Source organism: Peromyscus maniculatus, chromosome 18 (genome assembly GCF_049852395.1).
Source record: "Peromyscus maniculatus bairdii isolate BWxNUB_F1_BW_parent chromosome 18, HU_Pman_BW_mat_3.1, whole genome shotgun sequence".
Lineage (NCBI taxonomy): Eukaryota > Metazoa > Chordata > Mammalia > Rodentia > Cricetidae > Peromyscus > Peromyscus maniculatus.
Genome location: NC_134869.1, coordinates 11,446,269 through 11,470,557, shown reverse-complemented (window position 1 = coordinate 11,470,557; position 24,289 = coordinate 11,446,269). Strand labels below are relative to the sequence as shown.

At 50.1% G+C, this 24,289-nt stretch overlaps 1 protein-coding gene and 1 non-coding gene across 9 annotated transcripts in view; one reads left to right on the top strand and one right to left on the bottom strand.

Moving 5' to 3' along the window:
* The window catches only part of Chst11 (carbohydrate sulfotransferase 11), a 217,439-nt gene that overhangs the window by 157,085 nt on the left and 36,065 nt on the right, over window positions 1-24,289 (top strand). The window lies entirely within an intron of this gene.
* Window positions 21,960-22,066, bottom strand: LOC121823840 (U6 spliceosomal RNA). Its single transcript, XR_006065483.1, has one exon. It is a non-coding gene; the product is annotated as a U6 spliceosomal RNA (small nuclear RNA).

Below are 24,289 nucleotides of genomic sequence, written 5' to 3'. Positions count from 1 at the left end.
TCTCACTCCTGACAGGGGATGCATGTCTGACATGCCTCTGACTTGAGGTCTCACGGAAGCAGAGTCTAGTTTGACTTGTAACCGTGACCTCCCCCAGGTTTGAGTCTGCTGGTAGAACACACCGTGTGAGGAACTCCGGCCCAGGGATGCTGTAGAGGTGTGGGGCAGGGATGGACCTCTGGTCTAATCATCTCCATGTGGTGTTGTTGCCCCTCCGTGACATTCCACTGCTGGAAGGGCTCAGCACTCAAGAGACGTCATCGAGGAGTGCACATCCACAGTGCACACCACCCCACTACCTCCTGTTCAAGCCTGGGCCTCGCTGCTCATTCTTCTGTGGACCAGAACGCCAGAACTGGACATGTCAGGTGTCAGTCAGTTATTCCCAGTTCCCCATACCCCAGCACAGCCTCCCCTAATCGTGACAACTCTGGGCTCCAGTTTCCCCTATGCAGGTTGGAAGGATGCTCTGTCTGCCGGATTCCTTGTGCCCAGGAAGCAGGGCACCAGACCCTCCTCTTGCCTGCCTGAGCTGTGCCCCTCCATCCGGCACTCCCTGCCTGGTCCAGCGTGAGCTCCCTCACCACGATGTGGGAGATGGGCACCAGGCCTTTCAGCAAGTTGGTTCTTACCGCAGTTGAATGGTACCCCGGGAGCACAGGGACCGTGGATCAGTCTTCTCAGAGTTGGGGGTGACTAGTATTTGTATTTTCTGGCTTTCTCGGAAACCACCTGTTCTTTCTATTTGTGTCAGGATTAGAACACGGAATCTTGGCAGAGGAAGATGTTACTTTTAATTAAACATCCTGAGTCTCCTTCCCATTTAGGATGAATCAGTGAGCTCCATATGGGTGGAGGTGAAGGAAAGCAGGAAGTATCTTCGTAGAAACACAAACTCAGATGATCGCTGGATTAGCTAAAGCCGGGATCCACATCGCCAGCAGAGCACCTGGCACCCACAGTATCTCCACGTGTGCTCGTCCATTGGCCTTGGCATCATGCCTGAAGCAGGTCATAGAGCAGAGAAAGGGACTTGGTTCCAAGACTGGAGGTCAACTTGTTGGCCCTGTCTCTCGTGTGCTGTGTGTCCTCATGAACACCAGTTAACGTCTCTGGGCCTCAGATTTCTTATCTTAAAAGTTGGAAGTGATCCCGATTATACTTACTTCATAGGGTGATTTGCAACTGGAATAACTCAGTGCAAGAGCTTTGTGTGTGGCAAAACCTCGTCGTCAGAGGCATTCCCCTGTGTTATTGTGGATAACAGTCTGTATCTTTGAAGTTTGATTTCAGTAAATATTCTTCAGTTCCCAGCTATGATTCAAATTCGGTTTTGCTTTTCTTTTCTTTTTTCTGAATGGCCCAGTTTCTAGGTCATTACTCTACTCTTGCAGTCAGTATTGATGACATTTGCTCTCTGGGATCAGAGACAAAGGGATTTCTCACCCTTTCTGCCCCACGGCTGAGTGCTGAATGATCTCCAGCTCGCCTGGGCTCCAGATGGCTGCTCATGAGTTCTTGAGAGAAGGAAGAAGAAAATCTCTGGAAACCACCGATCCAGGATGCTGACTGAGCTCAGGGGAGGGGTCTGCTGTTGTTTTTCAGAAGCAATGCAAGGAAGGCGTACTGCTGCTTGAGCTTTTAATTGGTTTACTGATATTTTTTACGGCTTCTTATTTTCATGTTTACAGTCCCAGATGGCGACATTTACAGACTCCCGAGAAGGGACTGAGGAATGATTTAGCTGAAGTAGCAAAACTGGAGGCATTGTATGGAGTCAAGATTATGCCATGGAGCCCACGAGGGGCCACCGGTTTATTTACTGTGATTTAAGTTGTCCGGCTGTTCCTCTCTGCAGCCGGGGAAAACAGATGCCCAGTGTTCGCTCAGCACACAGGGGCTGCCCAAGGCGTTGGCGAGGGCCTAGCAAAGCTTGGGGTCAACCTGGCCTGGATTGGGCAGCGACAAAGCTCTTGCCTGTGAGAGTAGACTGTGGTCTGTGTGTACATGTGGTAGGGAAGAGACTGTCCAAGTATCTGTTTTTAAGACTGTCTCAATATGTAGCCAAGGCTGGCCTCAAACTCATCATCCCTCTGCCTCAGCATCTGCAATCAGTCCACAGACTGATGCTCACCTCATCTTGGTCAGAGCCCCTCTGACATTGCTCCCAACTCTCTATTGAGTCTGTGGTTTAGCTGAGAGATTCTGAACTGGTCACTTTGCTGTATCAGTTGCCACTTGATATGGGCAGGGGATGGGTTCCAGGGTCCCATCCTCCCAAGGATGTAGAATAAGGGTGTTCAAAGCCACATGTAAATGACTAATGCTAATTTGTGTGCAGCTGTCTGTCTGGGTCCCCTGTAATACACAGCATCAGTGTGATGTATAGTCCTGGTGCCTTGGTGACAGGATGAGCCCGTGAAATAAAAGTCCCAGCGTGTTTTGTGTAGACACTCAAAGTTTTCAATGCACAGTCTTTATCGGGTACCCAGGTACAGAACTCCCATGAGTGCTGGGGAAGTGGTCCACTTGTGCTAGTCTGAAACAGGACTTTCTCAAACAAAGAAAAAGGAAGATGTTTTCCTAGAAGGAAAGAGATGCTTGCAGACTAGGCGTGCGGCTCGATGGAGCACTTGTCTGGTGTGCACAGGGTCATGGGTTTGAGCCCAGCACTGCAGCCCAACAAAACAAAATGCAGTAGAGCTTCAGAAAGAGGGGCCGGGAGCACAGGGAAGAGCAGAGCACAACTCTGGGGTGCAGAGTCCCAAGTCCTGTCCCCAGCACTGTACTAATCAGATTTTACGAATGTAGCTATGTTACATAAAATACTAAAACACACACGCATATGTCAGATAATTTGCAATGCCCAGAAGACTCACCAGAATGAACAGTTTTAATGAGTCCCCCTCCAGGCTGGTTTCTTGGTTACCTATCTTGTAATTTAAAGGGTTGAACTCACGTGTCTGGTAGCATTGTTGCGGTGTTCTTTGTGGTACTCTGCCTTTGCTGGGCAGGTGCTCCGGGGCCATGCGGCCAATCCTAATAAACAGGCTCTGCCCCAGCAAAGTGGAGAAGCTGGCGGCCGGTGAGCATCTCTGCCTGGGCTGTTCTCAGCATCATCTCGAGGCTGCTGACGAATGTGGATACCCTGCCTCTCCTCCTTATCCCAGATAAGGAACTGTTCTTTTTTATGAATGGCGGATGGGGTGGGGGGAGTGTTGCATTCATGCCGTGGCACACATTTGGAGATCTGAAGACAACCTTTGGGAGTTGGTCCTCTCTCCTCCGTGTTTCAAGGATTGAACTCTGGCTCCCAGCCTTGTTCGCCAAGAGCTTTATCCACCGAGGCACCTCACCAGCTCAGAACTCATTTGTAACGGATTGCTCCCAGCCCCTTTGTTCTTTTTCCTTCCTTAACTTCCGTCTTTTCAGCCGTCTCTCCATCTCTCCATCTACCTACTCTTGTATCAATCCTCCACCCTTTACCCATCTGCCAGTCTGTCTCTCTGACCGTCCATCCATCCACTCACTGTATCCACCCATCCACCGAGCCGGTCATGTAGTCAGCCGTCCACCCACCTATCCATCCACTCATCCATGTACCCATCCATCTGTCCACTCATCTACCTATCCGTGTACCACCAAACCACCATCCATCTGTCCACCCAGCCACTTAACCCACCCATCACTGGTGTTGAACATCTGTGCTGGGCTGGGCATCGTGTCTATGCTAAAGATGTGGTGATGTGTGCTGTAAGCCCTGGCCCCCCAGGGTCCCCATCATCTAGCCAGCTCTGTCAACTCCTCTGGATATGCAGCCATCCTGTCTTATTTGTCATTGATCGCCTCAGCTGTTGAGTCAGCAGACCACTCTTCCCTTCTAGTGGAGATGCCTCAAGAGTAGGAGTTTGATACCACCTCTTGTCTATAAATCCCTGCCCTGTAGCCTGATACACAGTGAGACCAGGAGATGAACTGAACCTTTGCCCTGAGGGTAAAGCGCCTGACGTTTTCCTGGAAGTCATTTTTCAACACAACCCTGATGGTGACAGTGACAAGCTGTATTATTTAAGGTGTGACTCTACGGGTAGTCTGCTTAGGTCAGGGAGAGAGAGCCAGGCTGTTCTGTTCAGCCTCGGCTGTAGTTCCTGCCCGCGTGGTTTGTTCTAGAGGACCACAGCTTCAAGTGGAAAGCGAGGATGTATTTTTTACCAGTAGAATGTACATCGGAATGACAGAGGAAGCTCCTCAGGCCACGGCAGCAAAGCTTGGCAGGGAAGCATGCACGTGGGAGTGGCCTGTGCCCTCCACTCCTGGGCTTGCTGCACCTTTTGCAAGAGGCAGCAGCTTTCTTTTCCTGGCGCCATTCTCACTTCCCAAGGCTGTCACAGATTTATGAGGAAACAGACCCACCGAACAGGCCTTAGTGACACCCTAAAGTGTCATTGAAATTGCAAAAAAAACAGTTTCATGGAAAGATTCTGGTGTCACCAACGTAGGCCCGTTTATGATATTTGTGAAAAGGTGAGTGCTTTCTTTAAAATACCAGAGTCCCGTTTAATAGCGTCGCCCCCGAGGCAGATGTGGAAGGCTGGTTATAACAGCAGGTGAGGCCGTCACCTAGTCACCTATGCTCTTCAGACAGCAGCTCCCTGCTCTGCACAGACACCTAGAACCTTCCGTCTGGCGTGCAGCAGAAACGAATTCATATCCCACGAGCTCTCTCAGCTTCCTCTTCACCCATTCTGTCCAGGAATGACAGACATGAATGGAAAGGAGCCACAATCGGCCACATGGCGAATTCAAACCCCGCTAACCTGGGATAATAAGACCCTGTCTCAAAAAATATATCTTTTCAATAAAGTAATGAATTTTGTTTTCCAAACGCAGTACAGATTGAAAGGCCTAACCGGAGGTCTGACTCTCTGTCACTCTGGTTATTAGCCGTGTGGCCCTGGCTTCTTTCTGCGTCTGTAAAAGGCAGGCATAAAAATACTTGTCTCAGGGTTTGGGGAAATAGAACTTTAAGAGGAGAGAGGAAAAACATAAACAAAAGAACGTCCACTGTTAAATGCAGTGTGCCGTGGGCCTGAGAGCGTCTCTGTCGTCTGTGTAGCCGTTGGTAGGTGCAGACATCACAAGGGCAGATTCTGGGGTCGCCCTGCCCAGGTGAACTGCAGCTGGATTGATGAATGGCTGTGTAGAGCTGATTCCTCTTCTGGAATTTTCTTTGAAGACAGAACAAATACTCATGTTTTTGAGGTCCCCTTCACAGTTAGACCAACATGCATGGGAAGGGACCGGGATGCGTGTTTACATTGCTGCTGGCCACAGCTTCTGCTGGATTAGCATGCTGACACTGTGAAATACAGATTCCCCTCGCTGAAAAGCACACGAGCCGTCTTCTCCATACTTACCCCCAATAGTCCAAGTTTGAGGGAGACAAGAACATAGTCCCAGCTGTTGAGGGGTGGGACAAGCAAGTCAGAGTTCAGGCCAGGGTTCCTCAGCTCCATAGTAAAACTGAGGCCTGCATGCCTGAGGTATATGAAACCCTGTCTTAAGGGAAAAAAAATCAAGCCGGGATGTGGTGGCGCACACCTTTAATCCCAGCACTCGGGAGGCAGAGGCAGGTGGATCTCTGTGAATTTGAAACCAGCTTGGTCTACAGAGCGAGTTCCAGCACAGCTAGAACTGTTAAATAGAGAAATCCTTCCTCAGAAAATTAATTAATTAATTAAAAGAGAAACAAAAGAATTTTGTTTTCCAAAATGTAGTGCAGGTAGCCAGCAGTTACTAGAAAGTACAGCAGGCTTCAGCCGCTGCCTCGAATCCTGCTGGGCAGAAGTGAGATTTTATTAAGATAAGGCCATGTGAGTTCCACAGGTTTTTCTTGGGGAAAAAAAATGATATTTTTTTCATGTGTACCTAAATACAGATGAAAATATTCATTCTACATGCTGGAAATATAATGGACCGTCCACAGAGGTATATGGGTGATGAGGCAGGTCACCCAGACGTCTTGGTGCTGTGGCACCATTGGTCAGAGCTTCAGGGTCTGCACTGGGGCTCAGAGAACTATGCTTTGAAAAGCCCCAGAGGTGACTAGTGTGGCCAGCCCGAACTGTGGTGACTGACTCCAACAGACTGGATCCACGGAGTCTTCAGGAAGCAGCTTAGCCAGTACAGGCCACATCACAGAAGCTGGAGTCTGGGGAGTTGGATTAGAATTCCAACATCTGGACTCATGCATCCCCCGGTAACTCGGTAAGAAGTTTCTTAGCTCCTGATAAGGCCAAACCAGAAGGGAATCGAGGACTCAGGGCATGTAAGTCCCTGACACAGTAACCCAGAAAGCCACAGCTTTCCCATGTCCCCTGGTCTCTCTGCAGCCACAGGGAATAGATGGTGTCACAGTCCGGTGTCCGTGCTCAGAGCACATGTGTGGCTGCCCCAAGGCCTCAGAGTTCAATGCACTTCCATGACACAGCGCAGAAACTTGGGCCCTGGACTCTCAGCGGAGTCAGGGAAGGACCTGGGGCACCTGGCCATGGGCCACAGGGGACCACACTGATGAAAGGGTGAGTCCATTCCTCACCAGAGGCTTCCCGTCCCTGCAGCTAGAGATCACTTGTCTAACTTGGAAGGGAAGAGGCGCCAAGGTGCTTCCGGCTCATCACCTGTCTCTCTGTCCTTCATTATCTCCTGGGGTGAACAGTTCGTCTGATGGCAGTAGTCTCCGTGGTTTGTAGGAAAGAGGGAGAGCCCCGGTACTGTGCTTTGGAGGAAGTTGTGTCCCGGAGACCACGGCCCTGGTGTGCCACTGTTCCTTTCCTGCCAGAACACAGAACAGCTCCTAGTGTCGCCGGGTTTCAAAATCAAGATGTCCTGGAGCAGCCCTCTCAGCCCTGACATTTCCCTGTCCCCATTTCCTTCGAAAGGAGCATGGCCCCAGGAAAGGAGAAAGGCCCCGGCCCAGATTCTCCCTGGCCACAGCCTCTCCTCTATAAGCACATGCTCCACAATCGCCCGCTGTGTCCCCGGGCCAGCCAGCTGGGCCAGTGTCCCGGGGCGCCCCGGTGCCTCCCCTGCCTGCCGACTCCACACTCGTCTGAATGTTCCTTTCTAACAGGCCACAATCAGGAGCCTGTTCCCGCTCTGGGAAAAAGAGCAGCCTGCAGGCTTTTAAACTCCGCTGGCTAATTTGAGGTATTTATCACTATTTGGAGAGCTGTGCTTGTTCTGAATCTTTGCCCCCTCCAGCTTTCAGAAACTGCCAGTGAAGGCTGTGTCTCTGAGAAGGAAGCTTCTCGGTCCTTCCGCTGCCTCAGGCTGGGCTCACGGGGCAGGCCTAGTACAGTAGCTGGGTGTGTGCATTCTTCGTCCCAACTGCCCGGATCTTGAATGAGGCACCCTCCACCCCACCCCACCCCAGTCCAACATTTACTCTGTGCACACAGCCCAGCTGACTGAGCCCACAGTAGGGGTCCTGACACTCGACTGTGACTTCAGAGCGACCTCAGGTCCAGCTGGCTCCGACACCTTGCTGTGTGACTCTAGACCCAGTTCCCAGGGTCTCCGGTGCTGTAAAAGCTAATCAGCTCCAGAGAGCAGACTGCCTAGGATCTGGTCCCGGCCCCGCCACATTCATCCTCTTGCCCTGCACTTAGCTGTCCTGTTGACTTCTTGTAGGTTGGGTTACCAGTGGCTCCCTCAAAGCTGGTATTTGGTACATAGAAAATGCTCAGTTCACCAACTATTAGTTCAGAAAAGGCTCTTGATAAATCGCGTTTCCTTTCCCCATCCTGGGCACACTTTATAAAACGTCTGATCAGAAGCCAGGCAGTGGTGGCCCACGCCTTTAATCCCAGCACTCGGGAGGCAGAGGCAGGCCGATCTCTGTGGGTTCCAGGCCAGCCACCAAAGCTACAAGGAGAAACCCTGTCTCAAAACAACAACAACAACAAAAAAAAAGTCTGATCAGAGCCAACAGCTGGCCAGCAGTGGAAGCATGCCAGTGTGCGCAGGAGCATCACGGATTGCTTTGCTGGATATCTTACTGACCTCATCTTACTCCCCTCAAAAGAGGAGGGACCAGGTCTATGTCTTCTATGTGTATAGTCTGTGTCAGGCCATGTGCGCTCTGGACAGAGTGGTCCGTGGGAGTCCTCTCACCACAGCTTTCTTGGGATGCCACAGAGGCTGCAGGAGCACCTGCCCTCAAAACCAGCACACTACCTCCCGTCCCTCTGGATCTCACGATGTCTGCCTGAGGACTTTTCACTCACACCTCTCCATAGCTACTCCCATCCCCCTCTCTCTAAGCCGGGGGGGGGGGGGGGAGGGCGGGTTGAGAATCCCAGTGAGGGAATGACCCCACTGGGGGGGGGGGTGTTGAGAATCCCAGTGAGGGAATGACCCCACTTGTGGGGGGGGGTTGTTGAGAATCCCAGTGAGGGAATGACCCCACTTGTGGGGGGCGGTTGTTGAGAATCCCAGTGAGGGAATGACCCCACTGGGGGGGGGGTTGTTGAGAATCCCAGTGAGGGAATGACCCCACTGGGGGGGGGGGTGTTGAGAATCCCAGTGAGGGAATGACCCCACGGTGTGTGTGTGTGTGTGTGTGTGTGTGTGTGTGTGTGTGTGTGTGTGTGTGTTGAGAATCCCAGTGAGGGAATGACCCCACTGGCGGAGCTGTTGAGAATCCCAGTGAGAGGAGATTCTCCCTTGCTGGGACTGGTGCTGCCATTGTTGGCATCACAGAGACCCTTGCAGCACCACACTAAATCCCTCTAAGTCTTGCCCATTGTCCAGTCCAACAGCATGTAAGTCTCATTTTCAGTGACTGGGTGTGGGGAAGGGCACTATGTGGGGACACTTGTTCTGTCCTTGAGCAAAGGTCCCTCCAACTTACGTTGATCAGACATTTTAGTCATATTACATAAAGTGAGAAGGGCCATGCAGCAGCCAGATAGAAACCTATGTGTCTTAGTCAGAGTCAGGGTTCTGATAAAATGAATCTCTCTCTCTGTCTCTGTCTCTCTCTGTCTCTCTCTCTGTCTCTCTCTCTGTCTCTCTCTCTCTCTCTCTCTCTCTGTGTGTGTGTGTGTGTGTGTGTGTGTGTGTGTGTGTGTGTGTGTATACATGTACATATTTATAGGATTGGCATACAGGCTGTGATCTGACTATTCCAACAATAGCTGTCTCCTGAGGAAAAGTCCAAGAATCCAATAGTTGTTCACTCCAGGAGGCTGCCTCAAAAGATCTGTATCTCAGGTGTGTCTTTCCTCCTCAAATGATCCAACCAAGAAAAGTCCCTCACAGGTGTACTGAGTAGCTTGAGTTTTAGTTAATTCCAGGTGTAGTCAGGTTGACAACCAAGAATAGTCATTATACCCATGTCCCTCGGTAGGCATGTAGCAGTGGGATTCTGATGTCCCTGGCATCCCTTGGTAATCACGTGGCCGTGGAACACTGATGCGAGCCAACTTGGTTATGACTTGGCATTTCTTCTCTGTGACAGGGCAGGGTGGCTGGGGGTTAAGAGCCAATGATTGATTAGAAGCCTTGACACAGTGACCACCAACCTGTTCCCGAGTGTTCAGTCACAGTGTCCTAGTGTCGGGAAATGCTGTTGTAATAGGCCATGGGGAGGGGACCCTGGGATTTCTGCTTTGGCTTCGGATGCTTGATAAATACAATTAAGGTAGCCTGAGTTCACATCCCAGAAGGAAAATGCCGGACAGTGTCAGCCAAAGAGGTATGTACACATAGAAGACACAGGGACAGCAGGACACTGAGTGACTGCTGGCAAGAATGACAGTCGGGCCTGGGCAGGGTCTCGCTGCCCCGCAGACACGTTGCAGGTATCTGTGCCAAACGGGGCAGGAAGGAGTGGGAACTGCAGGGAGGGAGAATAAAGAGGCCATTGGTCCCGCTTCCTGGCAGAGTCTGCCAGGACACACCAGCGTCTGGGGACGTGAAAGGAAACCCCCTCCCTCTGTGACTCATGCCCATTGATGATGCTAGCAGGTGCTTCAGAGCACTGGCCACCTGCCTGGCCTCAGCCTCCCGCAGTATAATAGTGCGGGAGTGTGGCAGAGACGCAAAGCTCGTTCGCTGTGCTGTGAGGCACCTCCCGGGTCCGCCCCTCTTTATGCATCTGTCACAGCCTCCGGTGACCAGAGTTCTAGAAACACAGAAGTAACGAAACATGAAGTGACTTTTCCAGTCAACGAAGGCGCCGCCTTCAGTCCACCTAGCAGTTTCCAGTGTTTTCTTTGGACCCTGAGTAGAGACAACTGCAAATGTTTCTCTCACGGGCTTTGCAGCCCATAACTCAGCTCTGGGACAATGTATCTGGGCATGGTACAAGGATGCTGTGTGGCTTGAGCAAGCCACATTAGCCCTCTGCCCCTAGTTTTCTGGGGTTTAGCACACTGTCCATACCAGGCATGAGGACACATTAACCTGAGAAGAGAAATACAAAATACTTGGCCATGTTCCGAAGAAAGGTGCTGAAGAACTCTTAAAACATATTTTTATTGCACTTGTAGCTCCGATTAATACAGATGTTTTTACATTAACAACTGTTTTGATACTGACCTCTCCAGTCAGTGATGTGTTTAAAATAGTCTGGAAAAATGAGAACTGCACAAAGAAAACTTGTATACAATTGAGCCAGAAACATGTGCTAGTGGACATCCATTGTCTGTGAAACGGGACAGCCCGCCCCCCTCCGTGGAAATAGAATTAATGAAGAAACTCTTCTAGACAAACATGGCTGCAGCTTCTCTCACACTCCTGTCTTAGTAGGAGTTGTGGATACGCGGTGGCCCATCCCTGGCACGGCCACCTTTTGCCCGTCTCCCTCTGGGTGAGGTGGTCTGGCCTTGTGCAGGCATGGTTTAGCTGTCTGGTGTGAGTGGGATGCTTTTGGTGTCTTTATCCTCAGTACCCATGAAACTAAATGCGACTTCAGTGAATGAATACATAGATGAGCTAGTGAATGAGTCATTGAGTCAATGAATCAATGAATGCTGAATCAATGAGTGAATGAGTGAGTGAGTAAATCAATGAATCAGTGAATCAGTGAATGCTGAGACAGTGAGTGAATGAATGAGTGAATCAATGAATGCTGAGACAATGAGCGACTGAATACACGAATAAATGAGCAAGTGAGTAAGAGAGAATAAGTGGGAGAGGGAGAGAAGTAGTTAATGAGTGTTAGTAAATGAGTAAGTGAATTAATGAGTGAATGAATGAATGAGAGAGTCAGTGAGTGAGTGACTAACCAGAGCAGCAGCTATTAGGAGTGAAGGGGCAACTCCATGCTAATGTAAAGGCCAAAAAGCTACTAGCTCTGGAACTAGACTCCTGCTCCTAAGTTGTGTCCTTGAGCAACTCAATTCCGTGTGCCTCAGTTTCCCTTCCTGTAGAATGGGTTCCCACCAGTAGTTAGGGTTTCTGTGTGAAATGTCACGCAAGGCGTCATGTTTGAACACTTGACTCCAGGATGGTGGTGATGTTGTGCAAGATTGTAGAACCGTCTTGAAGTGGGTCACCGGAGGGTGGACTTTAAGAGTTGTAGCTGGGCCATGTTCTAGCCCCACCTCTCTGCTCCCTGACCCCTCACTCGCAGCAGGAGCCTCACAGCCATGCTTTCCCAAAACGGTAGACTATGTCCCCTTAGACCAAACTCGACCTCCCCTGCCCCACGTCCTTTCTTGGAGGTCCTTTGTCACCGGGTCAGAAAAGTCACTAATACACTTCTCACGGGGGTATCCTGAGACTGAACTACGAACATGCACAGAGCCTGTGGAGCGCTATCCAGCCAGCTCAGAACACTTGCTGTGTTACTGCTGGGTCCCTGTAAACCTCTCTGGTGCTGTTTTGTGTGTGCGAGCCCGAGCCCTACGCCTGAGGGGCCTGCTCAGGGTGTGTGTCGTGGGAGGTGAGAGCACCCATACCCAGCTTGTCTGGAGATGGCACAGTGCAGAAACAGCGTCCTCAGCCATGGCCTTGCCCATCATCTCTGTCCTGGAGCCACTTCGTGCCTTGGGACAGGAGACCACCCTTGTATCCACATTTGTGGGTTTCCTGTGACGGTGACGATGGAACCGGTTTTTGCCACGCCGATGAGTTCTGACACTGTTCTGGGGATTTGGAGTTCAAGGAGGGTCTTCTGGGGCCAAAGTCAAGGTCGCAGCACATCTAAGCTCTTTCTGGAGGGTCTGGTGAGACCCTGCTCCTGGCCCTCCCCAGCAGGTGAACATGGTTCGATCTGCTTGCCGTCTGTAAGGGGAGCTGTGGTGGCCCTGGGCACACCGGGGAGACCAACAACTCCTTCCCACTTCATGCCAGTCATGGCAGCAAATCCCTTTTGGCCATACTAATTACAGGTTCTAGGTACCAGGATGTGACTGCCGTTGGGAACCATTGCCCTGTCTGTCACTCAGGTCCTTCTCTTGTCCTTGATTTTGGCCGTCGGCTCCTTTCCATGGGTCCTTCACAACAACAGCCTTTGAAATGAGACAGACTAGTGCCCATCCCTTTCAACTCTGTAAGCCAGTGCCACACTGCCCTCTTCTTTCTCTATCTACCTTTCTTTTTCTTTCATGGTCCTTCACTTCCTCCTGTCATTTCTAATCTGAAAAAATGATGGTTTTAATAATAACGGAGTTGCCTGGCTGTGAAGAGCAGAAAATTACCCAGTGTGTAAAGTGCACGATCCTAATTGGCTCCAAAAAATGGAGCCTGTGACGGCTCCGCAATGGTTTTAATGCCTCTGTAACAACAAACAGCCCAGTGACTTGGCATGGTCGGAAGGAACGAGAGTTTCAGCTCACCAGTCAAGGGGTCCCCAGTAATGGCCTATGGAATGCAGAAAAAAACAAACCTGGTCCCAGCTAGTCAGAACCGGGCTCCATGGGGAACAAAAGAGTTATTGAGCTGAGCGGATGATGGGTGTGAAGCAGGAGGGTATGGGCAGCAGGCATCGGCTCAGCAAGTGGCATTTTCTTGTGAACACTGTGGATCAAGGCGTTCTTTTGTCACAATGTGTATATTAAAAGAGGCCCGGGATATTTATGGTCCCGATCGCCTCAATGCCCACCCTGTGTGATCAGCTTTTTGCAAAGCTGTGATGTTTCTAGGAGGAATTAGGGATAAATCTTCCCAGGACTCTGATTGAGATGGGAGAGACCACTGGAATGTGAGGGGTGGGGCTGAGAGCAGGATTGGGGGGTAAGGGGGAGTCCCACCCTTTGCACAGTCATGGAAGCCCCATAGGAAGTTCAGCATGGTCATGCCTGGCTCTGCCGCCTCGGCCACCCAGTCGCCAAGTTGGCTGTTGGAAACTGGTAGCGTGGGCCAAGGTGATGCTTTGTTCATGAGGAGCCCCAAAGTTTGTCCTGGTTTCATTCCCTCCCACCCCATACCTCAGTCACCATGGCTCCTGCCAGTTCCCTCAAACTGGCCTTATGCAAGGACTGCTCCCTCTTTCCTTACTCGTGGACGTGCTTCCTGTAGCCCTGGGCCCAGCTCCATCCCAGCCTCCCAGTGCCTCCTCCATACCATCATGTTGTACATTTTAAATGGGTGACTCTCACAGACACGCCCAGAAGCTTGTCTCCTAGGTGATTCCAGAACCTGTCACGGTCGCAGTATTCACCATCACAGCTGTTACTAACACAAAAGGGCATCAGTTATCTGAGAAGATGCCCCGTTCCACACTACCTGATCCTACCTTACGGGACGTTAGAAGAAAAGATTGAAACTTGAAGTCAGCAAAGTCCTCGATTTGAGGAGAGTTGGCCCCTAGTCCAGCTCAGAAGGGCTGGCTGCTGGACCTCATTAGCATCCACTCATACACCATGCTGAGAGCTCACAGAGCCTCCACTGCAGATGCTGCACCTGGCCCAGGCACAGTGGCCGTCCGTCCGTCTTCAGGGAGTACGCAGGCTGGGCTGGAAACCTCAAGGGGATCCTCCGGACTCCGATCGCCTTGGGGCTTCCCATAAAGACAAGGTGTGTGTAGGAAGTCACTTAGCGTAGTAAAGTGCAACAAGTGAGTATGGGGCTGTGCATCCCCTCACGGTGAGCCCAGGACAGTGGCTCATTTCCACTCGGAAGAGCTTTTGTTTCAGGTCCTGAAAGCAGGAGAAATCCCACTGCTGGGCGAGAGGAGCTGTCTCTTGCTCATGGGAGGCTCAGCCCTTTTGATCTGTTTAGTTCTTCAGCTGCTGGGATTAAAGCCCACCCACGTTAGAGGGGGCCACTGCCTCTCCATCTGAGGAGCACCTGCAGAGCCTGTGGCTGTATTTCAGCTCTGCCCTCGGAGACAGACCACACATAGAAATGGACCGCTGTACAGATGACTCAGGATTGCTCCAGTGTGGGTCCCGCCGATAGTATCTGGACTGGTTTTCATGCATGGTCCATCACCATGGGGCATATTCTTTGTTTTTGCTACACTGGAACTGAGAGACAGACAGACTAGAGACAGGGTGGTGTTCCCTCTATGGTTCGGGGATTTAACCATCATGGCCTCTGTTTATCACGGGAAGCCACCTCCTTTGGGAGTTTGAGCTGCCCCACACCATCTATTAATACGTTTCATCCAGCAGCAGCCTCCTCCAACAGGGAACAGCGCAAGTTCAGGGTCTGGATTTGAATGTTGCTGCTGGCACTGCCTAGCCAGCTTGTGTAACCATAGCAACCAGTCATTGCTACAACCTGTTCCCCACTCTGCTGGGAGAATGCCTAACAAGCTTTGTGGCCCATCTCTGGATTACCTCACAAGGACAAAATGGACATCTTCACTTTGTGTTCAAGGTCAGAAATCAGTCAGTACTCTTTAAAAGGTGACTGGCCTCTGGCGGGAAAGGAGAGCATGGGGAAGGCTGAAGGGGAAGAGCGAGCAGAAGGAAGGATGGATGTCAGCTGTGAGAGGGAGAAGACAGCTGGGCTGACACCTCAGCCTCAAACCTTCTGCTCACTGAAGGCTGAGCCAGCACCTAGACAACCGAAGCCTAAGCTTTAGCATGGCTGGGGCTGTGATGTCCCCCGTGAGGGAGTGTCCCCATGTGGAAGTCCTCGATCATTGTGGGAAGAGTGGGAAGTGAGTGGTGCTGGGATGACTCTGTTCCCACTTTGAATCATATCTGGACGTGGCCCTGTGGCTTTGTTAGGACGTTGAACCTCAGAAGGTCGAAATCCAGCTGTGGCTACACTGCGCAATTTTCCTGTAACGGCAGGGAGCGGTGTCGCGGACTCAGACCCAGCCATTCAGAACAGTGCCCAACGATGACTATTTCTCAGGAAGTAGTAAGATCTGCTGTTCCCAGCCAGCTGCCCACCTGAGCCCTTGCGACTTTCTGGGGCCCATCCCCATGTTGCCAGCATCAGACTGCCATCTCCTAGGGCAAATTTCTAAAAACTACAGTTTTATTAAACGTTTGCATTTTGTTTATTGTTTCATCCCTTCAGCCTGGTGCTGTTTAGTTCATAAATACCTAATAGCTATTTGTTGGATGAAGGAAGATACTAGTGAATCAATGAGTGTGAGTTGAAGGGATGAATAAGAATTGGTATGAGCCAGGCAGTGGTGGTGCACACCTTTAATCCCAGCACTCAGGAGGCAGAGGCCGGCGGATCTCTGTGAGATTCTGGGCTACAGAGTGAGTTCCAGGAAAGATGCAAAGCTATACAGTGAAACTGTCTCGAAAAACCAAACAAAGAATTGGTATGAAATATGGGTAGGTGAATGAGTAGAGGAGTGGATCTGGATGACAGGTTGGTGGATTAATAGATAGATGGTTAGGTAAGTAGGTATGTGGGTGGGTGTGTGGGTGAGAGGATGGATGGATGTGTGAATGAGTGGATGGATGGGTAGATACCTGGATGGATGGATGGGTGGATGGATGGATGGATGGATGGATGGATGGATGGATGGATGGATGGATGGATGGGTAGATGGGTGGGTGGATGGATGGATGGATGGATGGATGGATGGATGGGTGGGTGGGTGGGTGGGTGGGTGGGTGGGTGGGTGGATGGATGGGTGGGTGGGTGGGTGGGTGGGTGGGTGGGTGGGTGGATGGATGGATGGATGGATGGATGGATGGATGGATGGATGGATGGGTGGGTGGATGGATGGATGGGTGGGTGGATGGGTGGGTGGATGGGTGGATGGATGAGTGTGTGGACCAGTGGATGGGTAGATTCTGGTGGGTATCCAGATGGGGTAGTGAAAAGAGTATTGACCTTGAATGGCAGCACTGCTCACTCTCTCTGAGCCCAGTTCTGCCTTCTTGGAATGGAAATGAAACACCGAGCCTCCCTCAATCTGGAAGTCACGGGGATGCCCAGATTAAACCCCAGACACTTTCGGACAGTGGAGAGCCGCACAGTCCTAAAGACACGCTGTCTCCATCACCTCTTCCCCCAGAGCTTGCCTTGACGCCAGTGTATTACAATCAAAGTCTGAGGTGGAGTGGAAATCCTCCTGAGACCCGTGATCGTGTTGTGATTCCTCTAGCAAACCTTGTGTGGATTTTCCCCCCTTCTCAGCTCCCAAACAATTTCTTCCAGTGGGGGATGCCAAGATTTTATGGCTATTGGGTTATCTTATCCATCCAGATGGTTAGTGTTAATTTATGCTGAAATAAATGTGCAAAACCTCATTTGTCTTATTGCTCCAGAAACATGAGGTGTAAGGCCTAAAAAATCTTAATATATAGCCTCCTGCAAGGGCCGGGTGTGATGTGACTACACACTTTTTCATTCAATTTGGCTTGAAAGCCTGCTTTTCTGTCCCTTGATATTTATGTATAAGCAAATTAGGTTGTTTGGTATAAGAAACTCAGACTCATTTTATGACTTTTAATACATATGCTTGCCTTGTGTTACTTAGCTGCTTTTTATGGAGAAAAAAAAATAAGCCGTGATTTATTAGCTGATGATAAATTTCACACACTTTTCTATACTTTTTAAAACATTAATCATTAGGCCTAGTGTTAGCGTTGCTAACCAGGGATTTGAAGACTCATTAGCTGTGTGGTTCAGTGTGGCTCTCAGCCTAGTGCAGCTTCGTCCCCATCCTGTGGGTGTGCACTGCTCCCAAGCCCACTGTGAGGATGGCGTGGCACCACGGGAGCCTATCAGGTAGGGCTGTGGTGGCAGAGCCAGGTTGTGTCGGACTTCCCTATGGAGCGAGCTGAGTCAGAATCAGAAGCCCTGGCCCTGCTGGGGCTGGTCCTGTGCCCTCTGCTTGGACACTCACTGAGACGGGGGAGGGTATTTCCGAAATTCCTCTTGTGACATTTGGGAACTTCTCAAGCAGGAACTTACCCATGTTCTAATAGGAGCCGGCATTTCCACACGATGATTCACAGGAGTGACATGACTTTTTCTAAAAGTCAGATCTCCCTGGCCATGATCCAGAGGCCAGGCTACAGGACAGTTGTATTGTGGGAGACAGTCATCTACTCCCTCGGGTACAGAAGGTGCCAAGGACCAAGTAGGTGGTTCATGATGGCTGTGATAAAGAGAGGGAGACTTGGCTCTGGGGCTGGGCCCACACAAGCTCAGTCAGGATGTGTCACTTCCTGTCAGACTCTTTAAAACTTCCGGTCAGGGCTTGCAACCGTGAATACCGTGGTTTCAAAAGAAAGACTCTTCTCAGTGGAGCTTTTGGGGTTTTATTGGTGGGGTTTTTTTTGTTTGTCTTTAATTTTATAAACTATTCTTTAAAAAAAAAAAAGTTAAAAAAAATAATCACACACCAAAATTAATCAGACCCAAATTCCAACTCCATGAACTTCTCTACAGTTAGAATAGGCATTTGGAGTGAAATCTTTGGGGAATCACCTTGCATTTTACACTTTCAATATGGAATGTATTTTATGCACTTATCCACCAGCCAAAACAAACAGAGTCAGACACTAGAATGCTGTCGTTTTGTTTAGGTGTTTTGCAAGTTGAGTCTTGTTTCTTACTCTCTCTGCAAAGACTGGTATGAAAAATGGGTGGGTCCTTACTTCCAAGGCGCCCTTCTGTCTCGTTGCCTCAGACGTGCAGCCAGTGCAGCAGCCTCTGGTTCCGAGGGACTAAGAGTAGTTGTGATAAGGCCTCGGACTCAAGGACCAACAGGGCGCTTGCCTGACACCAACTTGAGTTTCAGAGCCTTGTCTTGAACGTGGGGTGCTGTCTGTCTTGTTATCTCTCTGGCGATCAAGCCACAACAATCGTTGGCTGTCCTCTTGAAAGTGACTTGCACATTAGAGGCACTAAATAAACCGTCTAGGATCCCAGGCGACCTTTAGATGTGACCGAGACGAGTTGAGGTGGGACTCAAGATCAGTACAGCTCTAGATCCCTTTCTGTGCACAATAGCCATTTTCCAGAGAGTTCCAAAGACCTATTTCCTCTCGTGTTTTCTTCAGATGTTAGCAGTACCAACAGCAGTTCCTGAGCAGTAGCCCCGGCATTCTTCCATGCATAGGCCACGATCTCCTTTCCACAAATGCTTCACTTGGAGGGTGGGGCTGCCGCCCTGCATCTCCTGCCCCTGGTGGACGTGTGAGTGTTTATGCTTGGGTTTGGCAACAGTGTGGTCATGTTTTTGCTTATCACCTCTGTGCATGGTGTCGGGGGGCCCCTTATAATTCTCAGACTGCTAAAACAGAGAGTCTCAATTATTTGTGTGCTTGTGAGTTGGGATCCCTCTGTGTACTTCCGGCACCCCAGTCTGTTTGGCAGAGGGAGCTTGCTGAGACCCTCTGGCCCTGTTCTCCCGTTTGCTAGCCTTCTGAAGACCGGCCATGGCTGATGGGCTCTGAAGGAATAGCTTGCTGTTCAAACTAGATGCTGACCGACTTCAGCAAGGGGGTCTGTGGCTGCGAATGTTTGCAGGTGTATTGATGGATTTAGTCCTCACAGCCCTCCACAGCAGCCCCTGTTCTAGCCATGTGATTGACAGAAACACCAAAGATGGAGGAAGTTAAGTAACTTGCTGCCCCTAAGCCAGTACAGGATAACGGAGATGCAGCCTCAGGACCACACACCCCAGTGTACGCACACAGGTACACACACACAGATCTTTCAGATATTCTCAAAACAACCTTCGTATTCATACAGAAAGAAAGCCTTGAAAACCCTTGGGCGTTCAGCCAGGGGCTGTGTGATTTCTAATAAGACACTGTCTAAAAACTGCACAGTACAACAATAGGGGCTTAGTTAAATGAGTTATGTCACAAGTCTGTAAGAAAAACCGGCGAGGGCTTTTGCTGTTCTTTCTTGTGTTTGTTTTGAGACAGTCCAGGCTGATCTTGAGCCAGCTCCCAAAAGTTGTCCTCTGACCCCTGTGCAAATCCCGTGGCCATGCACACTCCCATGCAAACACACAGTAATACTATGTAATGAAAACATAACCACTCAGGCATCTGAAAAGTCTTCTTGTCTCTAGGACCATTAAAAACCGAATCTGACGGGGCAGATATCTCAGAGAGTAAGGCATTTACTGTACAAGGACCTGAGTTTGATTCCCCAGAACCCACAGACGAGGCCCGGCAAGGGAGCATGCCCTTGTGATTTCAGCACTAGAAAGGCAGAGACCGGTGAGTCTCTAAGCAAGTTCCAGGCCATTGGCAGGCCCTGTCTCCAAACAAACAAACACCAAGGTGGGCAGTGTCTAAAGAGGGATGCTGGGGTGGCTCTTTGGCCTTTCCATGCAAGCGCGCACACATGCCCAAATACCCCACACATAAGCACGCCTGCACGCATGCATACACACACATGCACACACTGTAGTAATAAAAAAAATAATAATAAATAGGCAACTAGTAGGATTTGGCCTATGGTATGGGTTGTGACAGATGTGACCTCTAACAGGAGTGTCTACCCACCAGAAAGTTCCACCAGGAACTTTGGGTTGTACCAACAGTGGGGGAGGAGGCATTTCAGCGTCGTGGTTATATGTCGCTCAGAAGGCCAGCAGAAACCACCTCAGCCGCTGACCTGCCGTGGGGCCTGGCAGAGCTCTTCACTTCCTGCCTGCCTTGGAGACCGCTCTACGGACCAGCAAGAACCTGTTTGCTGGCTGCCGCCTCCTCACGCCCTCCCCACATCTGTCAGACCCTCTACCCCCTCCCTGTGTGACACTGATGTCTCGGAGGGAGGGAGTTAGGTGACAGGCTGGATGGCCTAGCAGGATCCTACATGAGACCATGCCCACGGAGTGAGCCAGTCAGTTAACAAATAACGTGGGGCTAGACTGACGGGTCAGTACAGTGACATGGGAGGGTGACAGAGGGCGAGCTTCATGAGAACTTTCCAGGCTGAAGAGAGTGAGCTTCTTTGAGTTCTGGCAGTTAAAGGCCCAGCTGTTTATAGAGCCCTTCCAGTGGGGAGCTCTTGGAGCCCCTTGGAATTTCCAGTCTTTGCTTTGCCCCAGAACATTCCACCCTCACTCTGTGCTTAACCAGAGCTAAGTCCTGGCCTTAGACGTGAAAGTCTGACTTTCCAGGCCTGAGTCACGTCCTGGGCCTCTGAGCCATGAAGTCAGTAACTTCCAGGTAGCAGAGAGGGTTATCGTCAGACCCCGCACTGGGTGAGAAACAACAGCTGGAGAAGGAGCTGAAGGTAGCCTTGAGTCAGCACCTAGGAACAGGCAGCAGTTGGCGGACTAGGAATCCTTGAATGCTGGATGTAGAGCCTTCAGGGCCTGGTACCATCCCCCAATCCCAGGCGTGGGCCTTGAACACATTACCAGCACTTTTCTGGACCTCAGTCTTCTGTTCTGTGAAATGGGCTTGCTGCTGCCTGTCCAGCTGGTTTGCCGTGGGACTCAATGATAAAAATTGCCATTTTGTAAATGTACATGTGCCAGCTGTTGGCTGTGCAGCAGGCTTCACATTAAGTGCCTCTTAAGACCTTATGTGGTGGACATCCCAGGGCAGAGCAGTTCTAAGAAATTGTGTGAAATCTGGTTCCAGTTCAAAATCCGCAGCCATCAGATGACTGTGTCCCAGTGAGGGACAAAAACGCCTACACACACAGGTTCTCATTTTACACGTGTCTGAAGGTCATCTTGAGAACAACTTGAGAGAGAGAGAGAGAGAGAGAGCGCCCATCCTCATGGTTTAGTTACTGAATAAGCATTCACTACATACTTACCCTGAGCACAGCCCCAGAAACACATGAGTGACTAGGATATGGTTCCTGGGTATGAGGGGACTCTTCCAGGCTGATGTCATGTGACTTCAGACCTGGTGCTGAGGAGACGTTGCCTCTCTTTCACACAGTCCCATCCATCACTCGTAGCCTTTTCTCTGTGACCACAGAGCTCTTTGCCAGACATGGGGGAAGTACCGCATTACCAAGAGCCACCCCAGCTCGCCTATCACAGCTCCCCGAGTGTGTCTGCTGTGGCCTGGTACGGCGGCGGTAAACCTGGCAGGATGCTTTGCGCGAAGTTATGCACCCGGTAATGCTGTAGGAGCCAATCCGATGAGTGTCATCCTTGGAGGTGGATCTAAAGAGAAACTTATGTTAAATAAGTGGGACACGCCCTCCTCAGCTTTGGTGGGGATTCAGGGCTGACAAGGAAAGAATTATTTATTTGTCTTTGTAGAGAAATTGAGTGGTCCTCATGAGTGATGCTGTACCACACCAGAGGCCAGGGGAGCCTCTGGGGTATTGTAGAACTACCTGCATGCTCCTCTTTTGGGCAGAGGTAGATGGTGGGCTTGGGAAAATGCTTCCCAAGACTTCCATTAGGTTCTCACCCACCCCATCTAATCTTTTTGTTTTCCCCTCCAAATAAAAAAATCTGGACATTTTTCGTAGATTTGAGAAATGGTCTAGTAAACACTTCTACCATCCTGAATTAGCAAATAAAATGTTTTTTGTTTTTTTTTTCTATATTTGCTTCAGGTCACTTTTGGTTTTTTGTTTTTTCAAATATGGACCACTTCACGAATTCACATGTCATCCTTGCACAGGGGCCAAGCTAATCTTCTCGGTGTGGTTCCAAATCTAGTGTGAGTGCTGTTTAAGTGAACACTGCTTCGGGCTGTGTCTGAGGTCCGCAGACAGACACATGGTGGGTAAGAACTCGCGTCTCCCTGTGCCTCCACAATGCACGGATTGTGGTGGTTAATTTCGTGTGACTCCTTGACCAGGCTAAGGGATGCCCAGATGAGGTGAGACTTGGTGAGTGTTGGCTATGGATGGGATATCTGTGAGCCTCCGGGCTCTGGGAGAGTCCGGCTTCATCAGCCCCTTCTCTTCCTTACCAGTGAAGCACATTTTTCTCCAGTTCTCACCTCTGTGACTTAGAAGCTGCCTAGGGCTGTGTCTGGCATACAGAGGGTGTTTAATTAAAGCTCTTTTGAGAGTGTCTCCTACACTTAGCCCGTTCAGCAAAGGCAGAGTTCCCGCCGACTCTGTTGAGTGTTAATTGGTATTGCAGGCGTGATTGAAAGTTGGTTTCGTTTTAGGAAAATAAACTGGACTGTTGAGAGTTGAACTCTGTGTGTGTAGATGAATATTCCTTGCATTTAATCAGGAAGTCTTGTCTAGTCTCTGAAGGAAGACCTGTCTGTTCGGAAAGACATCTGTGTTTACTCTTCATACCTGAAAGTAATTCATCTAAACTGATCAAATACTGTTTTTAACTCAGACTTTGCTAACAAAGAGCTGGCTTTCCTGCCGGGTGTGAATTGCGGGTGTGTCCTCCTGCCTAGCCACGAATCTCTGTTAAACACAGTGAGTAACTAGGCTGCATTTTCTGAGCTTACTAGATCCAAGATGGCTGCCTCAGAAGCCCCTGGAATGCTGGTTGGGGAGCAGATTCCCAGCCTTACCTCCAGCCAGTGAGTAGAAGACTCTGGACAAGGCCTGCAAATTTGTTTTGTTTTGGTTTGTTTTGGGGGTTGGTTTTTTTTGGGGGGGGTTCGAGACAGGGTTTCTCTGTGTAGTTTTGTGTCTTTCCTGGAACTCCCTCTGTAGTCCAGGCTGGCCTTGAACTCACAGAGATCTACCTGCCTCTACCTCCTGAGTGCTGGGATTAAAGGCGTGCGCCACCACCACTCCGTCTCAAATCTGTATGTTGAACAGACTGCCCATGTGGTTCTCATACATCATAAGGTGAAGGACTGTCCATCTGGATCGGTGCTGCCCAAAATGGCCTCCCAGTCACATGGGACTCTAAATGTAGCCAATCCAGGTTGAGCTATGCTGTTGGTATTAAAATACACACTGATCTCAAAATACCATACCCAAAGAGGTAAAATAGGTCCTTCATCCATGTTTGTTAAATTTTACATTGAGTTGATAAGTGATTCATATCAATGTTTGTTTTGTTTTACTTTTTACCGTGGCTGTTAGAACAGCTTCCGGTGTGTGTGGCTTGCAGTCTGTCTCTGTGTCGTCTCAGCCATGGAATCCCTGAGAACACTTGACATCAGGGGAATTTGGGGTAATGGATGATTAAGAACTTGTGGCTCCCAGTTTGGGACTTTCACAAACTGTTTCACTTCCTCGGGCCTCAGTTTCCTTCTGTGACATAAGCTGGGCAACAGGAACCATTTCAATTGCTTCCATTTGGAACTCAGTGGGCGGGGCCGAGCGCCTCAGTCTTCCCCTCACGTTAGCAATGACCCCGGAGGCTCACTCAGTGGAATGAGGAAACGATACCGTCCCAGCTTACAGATCGATGAGCTCAGATGACCCCAGGAGTCCTCTGTAATTTCACCTTCTGTGGCAGTCCTTCCCAGATCCCCTTGTGGGCTCTCTCATCTAGGAATAGCCCTGCGTGCCATCACAAGCTGTGGCCTGTGGCCTCCCATCTCGCTTACAGATGTCCCCATAGAACTACACAACTTTTTGCCTGTAATTTGCGACTCAACCCTAGAAATGCCAGGTTAAACAGATTTGGATGTAAAATGCTGGGTTTATCCATCTACTGGTTTTTAAGATAGAGTGGAAGTCAGCGTTCACTCTTCCAGCTAAATTTTAATACTGCAGGTACAGTAAGATAATAATATATTGGGGCGGGGCGTGCAACAGGAAACATTTGTTTAAAATTAATGATAGAGGGTGGAGGAGATGGTTCAGCAAGGAAAGCTCTCACCGCACAAATGGAGGCTACAGGTTCGATCCCCAGAACCTACATGAAAGAGAGCCAGAGGTGGGGGTGTGCTTACACTGCAGGACTCAAGGAGGTAGATCTCTAGGGCTTGCTGGCCAGAGAGCCCAACCTCTCAGGCAAGCGAGTGAGAGACCC